This window comes from Urtica dioica, chromosome 3, assembly GCF_054948205.1.
Source record: "Urtica dioica subsp. dioica isolate 48M chromosome 3, U.dioica_male_clone48M_v1_H2, whole genome shotgun sequence".
Taxonomy (NCBI): Eukaryota; Viridiplantae; Streptophyta; class Magnoliopsida; order Rosales; family Urticaceae; genus Urtica; species Urtica dioica.
In genome coordinates, this window is record NC_142758.1 from 16,699,132 (window position 1) to 16,715,718 (window position 16,587).

General features: G+C 48.6%; 1 long non-coding RNA gene across 1 annotated transcript; it reads right to left on the bottom strand.

The window, feature by feature from the left end:
- Positions 1-8,480: 8,480 nt before the first annotated feature.
- On the bottom strand, positions 8,481-9,918 carry LOC149402443 (uncharacterized). Its single transcript, XR_016296154.1, has 3 exons — positions 9,778-9,918; positions 9,282-9,452; positions 8,481-9,117 (listed from the first exon to the last, which is right to left on the bottom strand). It is a non-coding gene; the product is annotated as an uncharacterized LOC149402443 (long non-coding RNA).
- Between the last annotated feature and the right edge of the window lie 6,669 nt (positions 9,919-16,587).

The following is a 16,587-nucleotide window of genomic DNA, read 5'->3' on the forward strand; positions in this document are numbered from 1 at the left end:
TTTGTCTCCCCTAGGAAGGTGTCAGCCGCCTGCTCAGCCTTCTCCCGAGATGCCTTCTCTCCCATACGGAGCAATTTCTCGGCCGCCGCCTCCTCACGGGCTCGCTTCAGTTCCTCCTCGAGCGCTTGAAACTCTTGGGCGGTGCGGACCCCCGCCAGAGTGGCAGCATGGGCGGCCGCCGTGCTCTCCTTGTCCTTCTCCATGATCTGCATGCGACGCAGGAGGTCCCGGAGGATACGGTCGCTCCGTTCTTGACGCGCAAGCATCTGTGGAAACAAACAATATACGTGCGATCGAAATAAGCATAATGGTTGCACATAAGACAAGCAAGCGAATCGTACCTTTCAGGCGTCGCCAATCCCACTCCGGAAGTCCTCGAGGTCGTTCGCCGTCAGGAGACTCTTGAAATCCCGTAGAGAGTTTCAAGGATCCCTCGAGAGCATTGATCCCTCAGCTCTGCCGCCTCCGCTAGGAGCATCGATTCCATGCCGTCTGGCACCGCCGATGTATTAGCGCGCTTGTGGCCGGAGGACGAGCCGGGGAGGGTCGGCGATGATGGTCGCTTGTTCGAGGAGTTCGCCTCGTTCCTCGCCCGCGTTGGAAACCACCCATGGCGAGCCTCGGCTTGTGGTTGAGCCGCGGTCACGGCTTCGACGTCGAGTGCCACCCTCGGTACTTGCGTGCGCGGTCGATGTCGCCGGGTCATGGTATCTTAAAAAGATAAAGAGAGGACAGGTTAGAATGCAATACAATGGAACGTGCAATAATGGAAAGCATATAAATGGTTAGTACCCCCCACATCGGGGGGAGGAGCAGACGAGCCCCCCGCCTCTGATTCGGGGTCCTCCGTAGCCTCCGCGCCGAGGCCCGGGCACGGGGGAGCGTCGTCACCAGGCGTGAACCACCCGGTCCTCGCCATTAAGTATGGGGATTCAAAGTGCGGTCCTTGCCGCCTTGTTTCCGGGACCACCCTGATCACCGCGTCAAGCTCGGAACCCTCGATATCGCCCACGGGTGGAAAATCGGCCGCGGGGCCGAAAAAGAGAGGCGCGATCCCGAAGGCTGACTCGGACACGCATATCCAAGGGTATCTGTGCTTCGAGTTAACCTTGCTAATTATGGCGAAGCGCTTACGGTGTGACGCTAAGTAGAAGCCCGGCTTCCCGGGCACCCCTCGTACCATCATGAGGCCCTGGATGTCGTTGGCAGTGACGACCCTTTTCTTCGCCCGATAAAGCATCATGCGACACGCCGCGACCAGTCGGTAGAAGGCCGGGGACATCTGCAAAGCGTGTACCCCCAATCGAACCAACAACTCTTGGATAACCGGTTGAAAAGGCAACCTTAATCCCCCGCGAAGACTCGCCTCGTGGACCGCGGCATACCCTTTTCGAGGACGGGTCGGAAGATCGTCGGGCAACGGTCTGAGGATTGACTAAGACTCCTGGATGCTGTAGCGTTTCCTCAGACTTACGAAGCTGGCAATGGAAATCAAGCTCCGGACGTCGACACACGAGCAGTCGAGGTTGCCCCGTACGGCCGACTCTCCTATCGGGAAGATTGAGGCCCACGTTTCCTCCCGCGCAGTGGAAGAAAGTACCCTCGCCGCAGGTGCTACGCGACGGCTCGACGAGTCACCGGAGCGTTCGGAGTCCGGGACATTGCCCAAGCAGGGGGTGACCCCCTCGCGGCCGCCCGCTCGAGCCGGACGGCTCCCCTCGGTCCCGGCAGAGTTGCCTGAGCGCCCGACCGGCTGCCGGCCGGCCAGGTCGCCGCCATCAGGCCGGCCCGACCTGTGGTCGGCGACGCTCCCTCATGTGCGTGCGTCAAGCCCGAGGACCCAGCCCATCTCCTGTCTAGGTGGCTCCTCCACGCGCGGGTCTGGCCTAGGCGACCTCCGGCCTCCAGCGCGTGCGTCAGGCCCGTCGGCCCGGCCCAGCTCTCGGCCAGTCGGGTCTCCGGCCCATGAGCCCTGCCCGGGCGTCCCAGCACTCGTCCCAGGCGCGTCCGGCCCACCAGCCCGGCTCAGCTCACGGCTGGCCAGGCCCTCCTCGCGCGCATGCAGCCCAACGGCCCCGTCCGGCCCCCAGCCGGTTGGGCCTTCCTCGCGCGCACCGGCCCAGCCCGTCTCCTGGCCGGCTGCGTTCTCCTCGCCCAGGCCCGGCCCAATGGGGCCTAGGGTTTGCCCAATGGCTGGGCAGGCAGCCGCCCCATGGCCGGCGCCACTTGGCCGGGCCGCCTCCTGCCCGGCGTCGGCCCCTCCCTGGGCGGTGTCGCCCGGCGCCGACGACCCTCCAGCAGCGCGCGCCATCGCCGGCGCGACCAGGCCCCGACGGCTGTCCTCCCGCGCGCGACCTGCAGGCCACCCGACGGCTGCCACCGGCCGAGCAGAGGCCTCCCCCGTGTCAGGATCGACCCAGACGACGTCGAGGTCGGCCGGCGCGCCCCTCTCGGCGCCGGCTTCGCCGCGCGCGGCCACCCTGGGTTCGCTCACGCCGCCCGGGCGTTCTCCCTCGTCAACGCGCCTGGTGAGCGCCTGGTCGGTCCAGCTTGGTCGGGTTAGGGCTTCTTCGGAGCTGGGGTCGACCCAGATCGTGCCGCCCCTGGTCAGGGCGTCCCCCCCGACGTCGCCCTCCTCCGGCGCTTCTCCTCCTGCGCCGGCCGCTCCAGGCGCGGCCGGCTACGGCACACGCGCGTCGCCCAGGCCACCGGCAGGCAGAGGGGCATCGTTCCCCGGCCTGGGCGGGTCCTCCCCGACGTCTCCAGTGCCGCCGGCGCCGCCCCGAGCCCAGGCGCCTCCTCCGGCGCGCGCGCTGTCCCCGGCGTCCCCCTGCCGGCGCTGGCCATCTCCGGCACGCGCGCCATCTCCCTCGTCGGCCAGCCACGCCTCCACCAATAAGAGGTCATCTCCGGTCATCTCGATAGCGTTGATCGAGTGCGACGAATACCGTGTATCGGGGATCGTTGGTGGGGGCGAAAATTGAGCCCAAAAAACATCCAAGTCCACGTGGTTGTCCTCTAACAAATCATGCAAGTCGCCTTCAATGGTCCCACACCCCGATAGGTGGTCAATGGGGTCCATGGGCGCGAATAACGAGGCAAGCATGATCGACAGAAAAAAAATTAAAAGACGTCGGAACATACCTCTTGGCGACGGGCTTCTCCGATGGGCCAACGTTTGACTTTGAGTTTACCACGCGATTTACAATCGATGATAAACTCGGGGGGCTAATGTTACCGGTCCGTCTCGGCCCGGTTGATCGACGACGGCCACGCTGGCGGCCGTCCTGAGACTCCCGCGCGCGCGGCCGACTCAGAGCCGGCGCCCGTCCAAGGCCGGCTTAGAGCCGGCGCTCGTCCAAGGCCGGCTCAGAGCCGGCGCTCATCCAAGGGCGCCTCAGAGCCGGCGCTCGTCCAAGGCCGGCTCAGAGCCGGCGGTCCCTTTCCTTGTCCAGGTAATCCATTCTTGAGTACTGAAACGCTGCCAAACTCGTACCTCGCTCGTTTCTCTCAAGTCTCGACCCCTAAACACTAAACCCTCTACAAACCACCTCAATCTTACTAATGTTGAGCGTCGGAGAGGTAAACAGGGGCAACCCCCCTGGTTTCCCTTTGTAGTTCACACCTTTTCTTCTCGCTTTTCAGGTGCTTGGACGAGATAGATACCATAGATAGCTAAGGGACGACTTGGGATACCAAGTCCGACACGCTCGAGTTAACACGAGACCACTTGGTCCGGCCTTGGGTCTGACCGTCTGTGACTCCTAAATCGTTGTCCGAAAAACTGCGACAACATAAACCCAAAAACTCGGGGGGCTAGTGACATAGGCAACGGTAAGTACACTCAAAATCCTCAAGAAAGTACGCTCCACCAAAACAAAACACCCGAACATAAACGGGAATGAGCGTTCAACTAAAACGCCTCCGCGGCGCCATAAGACATCCATGAGATGCAGGCTAAAGACGCCTCCGCGGCGCGCCATAAGCCATCCCAGAAATGCAAGCCCAAGATGCCTCCGCGGCGCGCCATAAGACATCCCAGAGATGCAGGCTCAAGACGCCTCCCCGGCGCGCCATAAGACATCCCAGAGATGCAGACTGAAGACGCCTCCGAGCGCGCCATAAGACATCCCAGAGATGCAGGCTCAAGACGCCTCCGCGGCGCGCCATAAAACATCCCAGAGATGTAGGCTGAAGATGCCTCCGCGGCGCTCCATAAGACATCCCAGTGATGCAGGCTGAAGACGCCTCCATGGCGCGCCATAAGACATCCCAGAGATGTAGGCTAAAGTCGTCCCTCGCGACGCGCTTAAGACGCCTACATGGCGCACCGAAGCCGCCTACATGCCGCACACAAGACGCCTCCGCGGCGCGCCATAAGACATGCCAGAGAAGTAGGCTCAAGACGCCTCCGCGGTGCGCCATAAGACATCCCAGAGATGCAGGCTGAAGACGCCTCCGCGGAGCGCCATAAGGCATCCCAGAGATGCAGGCTCAAGACGCCTCCACGGTGCGCCATAAGACATCCCAGAGATGCAGGCTTAAGACGCGTACATGGCGCACCTAAGACACCTACACGGCGCAACCAAGTCATCCCTCGCGACGCATCTAAAACGCCTACATGGCGCACGTAAGACGCCTACATGGTGCAACCAAGTCGTCCTTCGTTACGCACCTAAGACGCCTACATGGCGCACGTAGGACGCCTATGTGGCACAACCAAGTCGTCCCTCGCGACGCACCTAAGACGCCTACATGGCGCACTTAAGATGCCTACATGGCACATCTAAAACGCCTATACGGCACACCTAGGTAGCCTACATGGCACATCTAGGCCATCCCTCGCGACGTGCCTAAGAGGCCTAAACGATGCACATGATCGTCTCTCACGACGCGCTCTGAGTCGCCACAAGGAGTTGCATATGATGACTAATCGCAATACACTTGAAGCCGCCACAAGGCGCACCTAAACCACCATACTAGGCGCAGATTAGGCCATCTTCGCCACCGTCAACTAAGTGTGGTCACACTCACCTTGGGAGACTCAAGAACCTCTCTCGGCCTGAGCTAGTTGAGACTTCGCTCGAGCAAGCACCTCCTGGAAGAGTCCCAGGCGAAGAATGAGGTCGTGTAGAATCTTCTCGAGCCGAGCTTTGCTCCCCGAGTCGAGTCATTCTCCTAGAGTTAAGCCTTGCTCCTCGAGTCGAGTCATTTTCCTCGAGTCGAGCCTCGCTCCTCGAGTCGAGTCATTTTCCTCGAGTCGAGCTTCACTCCTCGAGTCAATTTACTATCCTCGAGTCGAGCCTTGCTCCCCGAGTCGAGTCATTCTCCTCGAGTCGAGCTTCGCTCCCCGAGTCGAGTCATTCTCCTCGAGTTAAGCCTTGCTCCTCGAGTCGAGTCATTCTCCTCGAGTCAAGCCTCACTCCTCGAGTCGAGTCATTCTCCTCGAGTCGAGCTTTGCTCCTCGAGTCCAGTCATCCTCCTCGAGTCGAGCCTTGCTCGTCGAGTCGAGTCATCCTCCTCGAGTCGAGCCTTGGTACTCGAGTCGAGTCATTCTCCTCGAGTCGAGCCTTGCTCCTCGAGTCGAGTCATATCCTCGAGTCGAGCCTTGCTCCTCGAGTCGAGTCATTCTCCTCGAGTCGAGCCTTGCTCTTTGAGTCGATTCATTCTCCTCGAGTCGAGCCTTGCTCCTCGAGTCGAGTCCTTCTCCTCGAGTCGAGCCTTACTCCTTAAGTCAAGTCACTCTCCTCGTGTCGAGCCTCGCTCCTCGAGTTGAGTCACTCTCCTTGAGTCGAGCCTTGCTCCTCGAGTCGAGTCATTCTCCTCGAGTCGAGTCCCGCTCCTCGAGTAAACGCCTGAAACAATTTGAAGAACATGCTAGCCAAAGCGAGATTATTGCAAAACAAAACAAACTAACAGAGGGAAACTTACTTTCTGGACGTCAAAAATGCCATAACAGAAGAAGTCCACATCACTACTCGTTACGATGTCCCTTCGCGTCTTTAACAGAGACCCGCGCTCACACCTGGGGAATAAGGGTCGATCTTTCGAATGCAGACGGAGAAGCATCACCAAAGCTAGAATGGCGGATGCCCCGTGAGACCGACTTATGCTTGATGCATGATCGAACTTTGAGCATTGATCCATGAGCAATCGAAGCCCTCCGGTGCGGTAGAGCCTTCCACCAGATGCCACTCCGTCTTCTTGAAGCATCAGCACGCAGCATCGACCTCTATCTTTGAGACCTCGGAATGAGCACGCCTTTGCAAAATGCAAAAGTGCAGTCGCCTTCCAAGCTGGCCGAGACGGAAGCCATGATCTTCCCCTAATAGGTCACGATTATACAATCGTCGCCCTCCTAGTCACTGTCGAGTCCCATGGACTCCGGGTTGATGATATCATCAAAACAAAACACCATCGAAGAAAGACTTGGGTGTGACTTCACCAAAAGATCAACAACCCATGACACGCCGACACGCCTCTGCAAGAATGCACGCCCTACTTGCGCAAGCATGTCCCCGACGCTCCGGGGCTAGAGCGATGGGTGCAATTGCGTCGACCTCGCCCACGTTGAGCTACGCCTCGTATCCGCTTGGACCCTCCTCCACGTGTTGATCACACGATCATGTTGAAAGAGACGGAAAAGCAAGAGAGCATACTTGCAATTGTGAGAACATACTTCGTAACCACGAAGGCTTCGCGACGACAAAGCCTTGGGAAATAAATTTACCTCAAACACCCGGCAGAAGCAACTAAAAGTTCACCGCCCGAGGCCTCCCGAGCGCTGAACTTGGGGGGCTAATGTTGTCAGTCGTTTTCGGAAAACCTGGAACGCCGAAAAGACGCGCCGCTCAGAGGGCCAATAGTCAGGCCGGAGGTCCTAAAGAACGGCGAGTCTTCCATCATGAGTCAACCGGCAAGCCCTTGTGCCAAACTCTCAGCTCCTCAAGTCGAGCCTCGCTCCTAGAGTTGAGTAATTCTCCTCGAGTCGAGCCTTGCTCCTCGAGTCGAGCCTTGAGTCATTCTCCTCAAGTCAAGCCTCGAGTCGTTCTCCTCGAGTCAAGCTTCGCTCCTCGAGTCGAGCCTCGAGTCTTTCTCCTCGAGTTGAGCCTCGAGTCGTCCTCTCCAAGTCGAGCCTCGAGTTGTTATATTCAAGTCGAGCTTCGCTCCCTCAGTCGAGCCTCGAGTCGTTCTCCTCGAGTCGAGCATCGAGTCATTCTCCTCGAGTCGAGCCTCTAGTCACTCTCGTCGAGCCTTGCTCATCGAATCGAGTCACTCTTGTCAAGTAGAGACCTTCATATTTTGCGTGACAAGCGTGGTGTCCGAAGACCCCTAAGGCCCACAAGAGTCCGACGAGACGAGCCATGCACCGTGCGCACAGCACGCCGCGCCGGCCAGCCACGCCCAGCAAGTCGCGCGTCGCGCCAGACAGACCGCGCGCCACGCCAAGACAAGCCCGCATCGCGCGCCCTATGCGCCGTGCATCCCGCGCCGCGCCCAGTGACCCGCGCGCCGCGGTCTCTGCGCCGCGCGTTGTGCGCCGTGCGCCTCCACTTGACGGCGCGCGCGCCCCTAGTCCCACATGGACGAAAAAGGGACCTTCTTATTGTCAATGGTGACCACAAGAAGAGTTGTAGTCTTTATATTGTACATTTGATGTAATAAAGTCTCATGAAGACTCTTGCTTGTAATTGCTTATTCATTGATAAAAAGTTCAAACGTTCATTCATTCTTCCTTGTCTGTTTGAAGCTTTATGATAAAACATTAGTCTTTAGTCCATAAACAAACTAAACAACTTACAAAGAGACAAATGTAGATTTGCATGAACAAACTCTTCGTAGTTTGCTTAAAACGATATATTCACAATCTAAGGGTGAAAGGACTATAGACCTCAGTATGATTGTTAGGAGAATCTATGATGTCTGGTTATGGGGCATTGAGAGTTGGAGAGTCTATAGTTCTTCTAGGTATCTTCCGAAGGTACTGAATTGACCAGTACACTTCTAGAGACAAAATAAGAACAAACCATTTAACCTCTTATGTCTCGAAGTCACTACGTATGAATTGCATCGTGCTTACCTTAATCCTGAAATGAGACATGCCATTTCACAGCCTACGTATTCTCATTTGAGAAAGTCAGAGTTCGGACTCACTATGTGATTCCGAACAAGGCCTATTGGTGAAGTACTAACACTAGTAGAAAAAATGCCTTTAATGGCGTTCAAAATGCGCCATTAAATATATTTAATGGCACTTTATAAACGTCATTAAAAGAGGCGACATTAAAAGTCTACGATGGCGCTTAAATGAAAAAACGCCATTAAATGTGACGACGTGGACTAGGACATTTAATGGCCTTCATTTTTTAAACGCCATTAAAAGTTCTGCCATGTCAGCAGCCACGTGAACACTGGGACATTTAATGGCCTTCATTCTTTAAACGCCATTAAAAGTTCTGCTAATATCAGCATCCGCACGAACATGATCTAGACCCTTTCCTGGTAGCTGTTAAAATAAAATAAAAACACAAAACACAAAACTGTAATGAGCTGATATTTTAGTAACATTGATAAGGAAGGAATTACAAAATGATGGAAATCAAGACACTCATATCTTATAACTTCTAACTTTTCTATAGCAAACTATTATCAAAATATCACAACATCTAAGTATATTCATTTATAACCCCCTAGCTATAAGCTTGTTATTAAAATTCTGATTACCGAGCCGGGAGAGAGGAATTACCATCTGGAGTTCTCGCTCTCTTGCTAGGAGCTTGCCGAAAATGGTGTATCTCGCAAGTTGATTGCTAGGAATTTCCTCTTTTGGCTCACTCATTTTGGGCCTTAATTTTTTGTTCCAGTTAGGGCTTCAATAAAATGTTCAGATTCGTAATCTTTTGTATCGAAATCAACATGCACGCAAGACCTTAAAAATATTGTGTTTTGTTCATGTTTTCGAGCAAGTGATAGACTAATTTCATTGTGCAATTCCTTGGATAGACAGAGCACACACATATTAAGAGTCAAAGCTGGTATGAAAATAAGATTTTACCAGCACACACATACCTCTTCTTAAAAAGCTTCAAGCCACAACTATTCCTTGTAAAAGATTTTCTAATAGATAACAGGTATAAAGTTCATTAACAGAAGAGTTTTACCTCTTGAATATTGAATTAATTATAAACATCAACAATACTGCCTGAGAAAGAGGATTGAGACTTGAACCCTCAATTCAGTAACAAGACCATTCAAAAAACAAACAAAAAAACAAAAATTACCTGATGAGGCCGTAAAGAAGTGAGGAGGTGATGCAAGTTTTTGAAAATGAGAGATATGTCTTGAATTTTCCAAATCGGCGTACTGTGAAGGCCTCTCGACCAGGCAATCGGCGAGCTCCAAATCGTATAGCAACAATTCTCTGTTCAGCGACCTCAGTTCCTTCTTGAAATCTGAAAAAAATAACACCGAAAATTCAGAGAAAATACACAAAACCATTGCAAAATTGTCACAAATGCACCCGAATCAAAAGCACACACTAGTAGAAAAACATAGCAAATTGAAAAACATGCTTAAGCCTCAACCAATTTCGGAAAACATAGCAAATTGGGAAAAAAAAACCTCAACATGGATTTCTCATGGCCAATTGGGGTTGGAATTTTTCAGAAAGGGCCGAGATACTACGAAAATCACTACATAAACATTCCAAAACAGGTTAATTTCCTTTACAAAATAATTCAACCATGAAAGTTTATAAAATAAAATAAAAACCCTAACCTTTGATTCTATTGTGGCAGGCCGGTCCTGAAAATATTTTGGGCTATCCGAGAGGAGCGGAGACCATAGAAGATAACCGACGGAGAATGACGGCGACGAGCAGCGTCGATGTCCGACGGTGATGTGCAGCGGAGAACCGGACTGTTCGTCGCTTAAAAGGATACCAGTTTGGAAAATCATTTCAATAAAAATCTTCAAAACAAAATATTACCGCCGGGCTATAGAAGTGGATATTAAATAACTTTCATATACTATTTTCAATGTTACTAATTTATTTTTCATACATAATATGGTGTGTGTTTTGATTGACAGTTAAGACCTGAAATTGAACCAATATATTTTAAAAGACAAATTAACTATAACCAAAACTTGAGATTTAATATAAAAACAGAACAAAAATGAATGCTTATGGTAGGGCGACACGAGAGTGAGAATGCACGACCGAGAAAATGAAAGCATTCAAAGATTCAAAGAAGAAACCCTAAAATTTATTCTTTGGATTTGATGAACCGTATCTATATTTACCCTATATATACAGACCCAAAGTCATATTTCATTTCATGAACCGTATCACTTACTAGAAATGTAGACGGTGAAGAAAGCTGACCGGCGACAAGATGAGCCAAGCCCAAATTAAGGTCGTCGACGAAGACTCAGTCGAGTCAAAAACTGGAGAGACGGGACGCATGGATTTTAGAACCAGGCGGTGGCGACGCTCGACCGAAATAGACCAAATCGCCGCTGCTTTGTCGCCACCGTATGTGTTTCCCTAATTCTTTCATGATCCATATATTGGCTAATTAACACAGCCTAATCTAATCCTTGGCTTAAATCAATTATTTGTATGAAAATTTGGGGAGAATTTTCTAATTCCTCACCTTGATTTAGCAGGGCTCGGTCGGACTTGACGCGCGCGCGGAGGAGATGGCGCGGAGGAGAGGCTCTCGTTTGGGTCGCGCGGAGGCGGAGGAGATGGCGCCTTCGTTTGGGTCGCGCGGAGATGGCGCGTTCGGCGTTCGTCTGGGTCGCGCGGAGTGAGACTCGTTCCGTCGTTCGTCTTCTCTTTTCATGCTCCTCTGCTGCAATCGTATCTTTTTTTCAAACTTTTTTTTCTTTTTTGTTTCAGGATTCTGCGGAGAAGCGCCATCGGCTTAGAAGCTTTGGGGTCGCGCGGAGGCAGAGAGATTAAATACAGAATTTTTTTTTTGGGGCACATCTTTAATTGCGTTCAACTTCTGCACGCCATTACAACTCTAAACCAACCATAAAACGCCGCGTGGCTGCCGTGTGGCTTGGTGTAAATCTTTTAATGGCGTTCGAAAAACGAACGCTATTATATATTTAATTCCCACGTGTCAACGGCTGATTGGATTATACGCTACAGTGACAACGAAATTTTAACATTTTTAATGGCGTTTTTATTTTAAATGTCATCATATATAATTTTAACCACATGGCATTCAATGGTTGGTTTACATTTTTTTAATGGCGTTTCAAATTTAAACGCCATGAATATTTTTTTGTTGTACCTCTTCCAAAAGTGACGTGTCGCTCTCTAATTCGTCTTTTGCTTTAAACACAATCTCGAAAATACAATAATTACTTTTAATGGCGTTTTTTTTCACTAACGCCATTAAAGAGGCGCCATTAAAAGTCATTTTTCTACTAGTGTAAGTTGTGAGAATGTCATGAGTAACTTTGTGAAGTTCTCATAGATATGGAATTCATGTACAAGATTGCTGAAATGCAATGTATATCACCTCATGCTTTGTTCCTTGGAGTGTGAATAAATGAACTGGCCAGTGTCCAAATTGAGTCTTGACTCTTTTGGATGAAACAATGTGACTTGTTAGCTCCTCGTCAGTACATTGTTTCTAACTTATTCACAAGCGACAAAGGAGTTGAGGAAATAACAGCTAGAAGGGTAAAATTGTAATTTTGTAAATCCCGACTAGCTGATGATATTCATGAAGGGTAAACACTGATAATATTCTGTGGATCCACTCATTATAATTAGGTTGAATTCTTGAGTAGAAAATAAATTCATTTGAACCGAGAGATTTTCAGTGTCAACTCTTTAGTGGAGTCAGTTGACATTAAGCTAAACTTGGAAAAGGTTTTGTGAACTTTTGAGTACAAGTGTTTAGCTCAAGCTTTGTTCATTTGGATCCATGAGGTCACTGTCACGAATCACATCGAGTAGGAATAGTTAAACTGGAAGCTAAGTCAAAACAAGAACGAAAACTGTCAAAAGGGTATTTTTGTGGATTAATTTCATTTCATAAGAATTTTATTGAAAATTCTTAATGGGCCTTTTGTTGGAATCGATCTAGGGTTTAAGAAAATAATTAACGCTTCGGTAAGCGGCGGAATTTTAAAAATTTTCTTTTACAAGTAAAAACAGTTTTTTACTAACCTAGACAAAGAGCAAGTACATATAATTAAAACTAATATGAGCTAAGAAGTTTACTAACCTTTCTTGAAGCTTGAACTTTGAGAAGCTTTTGGAAAGTTGCAACGCTCGTCTCCTCGGAGCACGTCTCTCTATCTTTCCTCGGCACCTCGAGCAACCACGATAGTTTCTATTACTGAATCACTCGAAATAAAAGGAATCAGTGAGTGGGCACTTTTAAACACTACGACTTAAGAACGAGTCTTGAAGTCGTAGAGCTAAACACTAGGTCAAATGAGGACCTAGGTGCCAAAACAATAAAACGAAATTGACTAGAGAGAGAGAGAGAGGAGTTCGGCCAAAGTTCTAGAGAGAGAGTCTCTCAAATATCTTAAACTTGGATTGAATAAAATGTGAAGAAAAGGTGCTCCTATTTATAGGAGAGGTCTCACCTTCAATAAGGTAGTTTCCTCTTCTATAGAATATCACATATTCATGAGCCAATTTCCCCTTTTTTCTCTTGAGACACTCGGCCAACATAGGCTTCATTAAGCCTTGGATTTGTTTCCTTTTTTGTTCCTTGCCTTGCCTTGTCTCTCTCTTGGCCGAATCCCTTATGCATCCATATGCAAATTTGTTTCCTCTTTTTCTTTTGCCAAGTATCTTGATACATTTATGCACAAAATAATCTCTCCTATTTCTCTATAGGGTAGGAGCCCAAACTCATTCTAGAAGGAGCTTCTAGAAGCTTCTTCATTTGTTCATGACAACATGAGAAAGGCCCATTAAGAATTTTCAATAAAATTCTTATGAAATGAAATTAATTCACAAGGCCCAATGATCAATTCATGGCCGAGTGACATTAAGTCATCAAATGAACTTGTCAAAAAATTTATTGACATTCATTTCATTCTTTGTCTCAAAAGACAAAAATACCCTTTTGACTATTTTCGTTCTTGTTTTGACTTAGCTTCCAGTTTAACTATTCCTATTCGATGTGATTCGTGACAGTGACCTCATGGATCCAAATGAACAAAGCTTGAGCTAAATACTTGGACTCAAAACTTCACAAACCTTTTCCAAGTTTAGCTTAATGTCAACTGACTCCACTAAAGAGTTGACACTGAAAATCTCTCGGTTCTACTGAATTTATTTTCTACTCAAGAATTCAACCTAATTATGATGAGCTGATCCACTGAATATTATCTATGTTTACCCTTCATAAATGTCCTCAGCTAGTCGGGATTTACTAAATTACCATTTTACCCTTCTAGCTGTTATTTCCTCAACTCCTTTGTCGCTTGTGAATAAGTTAGAAACAATGTATTGACAAGGAGCTAACAAGTAACATTGTTTCATCCAAAAGAGTCAGGACTCAATTTGGACACTGGCCAGTTCATTTATTCACACTCCAAGGAACAAAGCATGAGGTGACATACATTGCATTTCAGCAATCTTGTACATGAATTCCATATCTATGAGAACTTCACAAAGTTACTCATGAAATTCTCACAACTTAGTACTTCACCAATAGGCCCTGTTTGGAATCACATAGTGAGTCCGAACTTTGACTTTCTCAAATGAGAATACGTAAGCTGTGAAATGGCATGTCTCATTTCAGGATTAAGGTAAGCATGATGCAATTCATACATAGTGACTTCGAGACATAAGAGGTTAAATGGTTTGTTCTTATCTTGTCTCTAGAAGTGCACTGGTCAATTCAGTACCTTCGGAAGATACCTAGTAGAACTATAGAGTCTCCAACTCTCAATGCCTCATAACCAGACATCATAGATTCTTCTAACAATCATACTGAGGTCAATAGTCCTTTGACCCTTAGATTGCAAATATATCGTTTTAAGCAAACTACGGAGAGTTTGTTCATGCAAATCTACATTTGTCTCTTCGTAAGTTGTTTAGTTTGTTTATGGACTTCAGGCAAGGAAGATTGAATGAACGTTTCAACTTTTATTAATAAATAAGCAGTTACAAGCAAGAGTCTTCGTAAGACTATATGACATCAAATGTACATAAATACACACTACAACTCTTCTTGTGGGCAACATTGACAACAAACTCCCACTTGACTTAAAGAAGATGTGTGTAGTCTTTCATGCCTAATCCCTCTCGATGTTGGTCGAAGACCTTGTTCGCTAGGGACTTTGTGAATGGATCTGCTAGGTTGTTCACCGTTGAGATCTTCTTCACTTCCACGTCTCCGCGCTGCACGATCTCTCGAATCAAATGGTATTTCCTCTCAATATGCTTAGAGCGCTTATGGCTTCGAGGTTCCTTTGAGTTAGCGACAGCCCCACTATTATCACAATAAAGGGTCATGGGCTCGTCGACGTTTGGAACAGCTTCCAAATACCTAAGGAATTTTCTAAGCCATACAGCCTCTTTGGATGCTTCACAAGCAGCCACATATTCCGCTTCCATTGTGGAGTCAGCAATGCAAGATTGCTTAATACTCCTCCACACAACAGCTCCACTATTAAGGATGAACACAGATCCCGAAGTGGTATATCCCGTCATAGTCATGTCGGTACCTGAGTATGTAAGCATCAAGTTCCTAGTTCTTCGAAGATACTTAAGAACATGCTTAATAGCAATCCAGTGCTCGGGTCAAGGGTTGGATTGGAAACGGCTAACTACGCCAACGGCGAAACAGATGTCAGGTCTAGTGCAAAGCATAGCATACATAAGGCTTCCTACGGCAGAGGCGTAAGGAATTTTCCTCATGTCTTCAATCTCTTGTGCAGTCTTCGGAGACTGGTCCTTAGAGAGTTAGACTCCATGCCTAAAGGGTGTTTGACCCTTCTTGGAGTCTTGCATCGAGAAGCGATATATCACCTTATCAATATAAGATGCTTGAGAGAGCGACATGGTCCGGTTTTTCCTATCGCGAAAGATTTGGATCCCCAGAATGTACGCGGCTTCTCCTAGATCCTTCATATCGAATTGCTTTGCCAGCCAGACCTTAACCTAAGATAACTTACCCACGTCATTACCAATGAGTAGTATATCATCGACATATAGTACCAGAAACACAACTTTACCTTCGTGTATTAACTTGTAAACACAAGGCTCATCTATTGACTGTTCAAAGCCAAAGCTCTTTACAGTTTCATCGAATCTAATATTCCATGACCTAGATGCTTGCTTTAAGCCATAAATGGACTTAAGCAACTCACAAACCTTGGTCTCTTGACCTACTTCCACGAAACCGTCTGGTTGAGCCATGTTAATGCGCTCGTCAAGATTGCCATTCAGAAAGGCTGTCTTGACATCCATTTGCCAGATCTCATAGTCGAGAGCTGCAGCTATGGATAGGAGTATGCGGATGGATTTAAGCATTGCGACTGGCGAGAATGTTTCTTCATAGTCAATCCCTTCTTGTTGGGTATAACCCTTTGCCAAAAGTCGTGCTTTGAACGTCTCGACGTTCCCATAAGGACCCCTTTTCTTCTTGTATATCCACTTACACCCTACGGGTTTAATCCCTTCAGGAAGGTCTACAAGTTTCCAGACTTTGTTGACATACTTCGAGTGCATTTAAACTTTCATGGCGTCAAGCCAAAGGTTTGATTCAGAACAAGCCATCGCTTGGCTATAGGAAACAGGATCGTCCATGTCGGAGACGGCTACAAGAGAGTCTCCATAAGACATGTACCTGTCAGGCTTTTGGGTAGCCCTCCCACTACGTCTAAGTACTACTTGCCGAGATTCTAATGAGTTAGGTTGTGTTTCAGTTGGGGTAAGAACAGTTCTTACAGATGAGGTAGAAGCCACCCAACTTTTCTTCAAGCACAATTTTGCTTCTAGGTTTTGCATCCTTCATAAAGTCCTCCTCAATGAAACGAGCATTCGTGCTAACGAAATCTTATCGTCCTCGGGACTATAGAAGATGAAACCTTTGGTTTCCTTTGGATATCCCACAAACAGGCACAATTCTGACCTACTAGCCAACTTGCTAGTCTTTTGCCTTAGCACATGTGCAGGGCAACCCCAAATTTGGATGTGGCCCAAACTTACTTTTCGGCCCGTCCATCTTTCATAAGGAGTACCAGGAACCGTTTTAGACGGAACTTGGTTCAGAATGTAAGCGGCTGTTTCGAGGGCATATCCCCAAAAGGAAAGAGGGAGTGATGAGTAACTCATCATTGATCTAACCATCTCCATAAGAGTTCGGTTTCTTCTCTCTGACATTCCGTTTTGTTGAGGTGTGCCAGGTGCCGTAAGCTGAGAAGCGATACCTTCTTCTTTAAGAAAGTCATCGAACTCTCCAGACATATACTCACCACCTCGATCAGATCGAAGGGTTTTGATCACTTTGCCAGTTTGCTTTTCCACTAAAGCCCTAAAGACCTTAAATACGTTAAAGGTCTCGGATTTGTGTTTGAGCAAATAGACAAAAC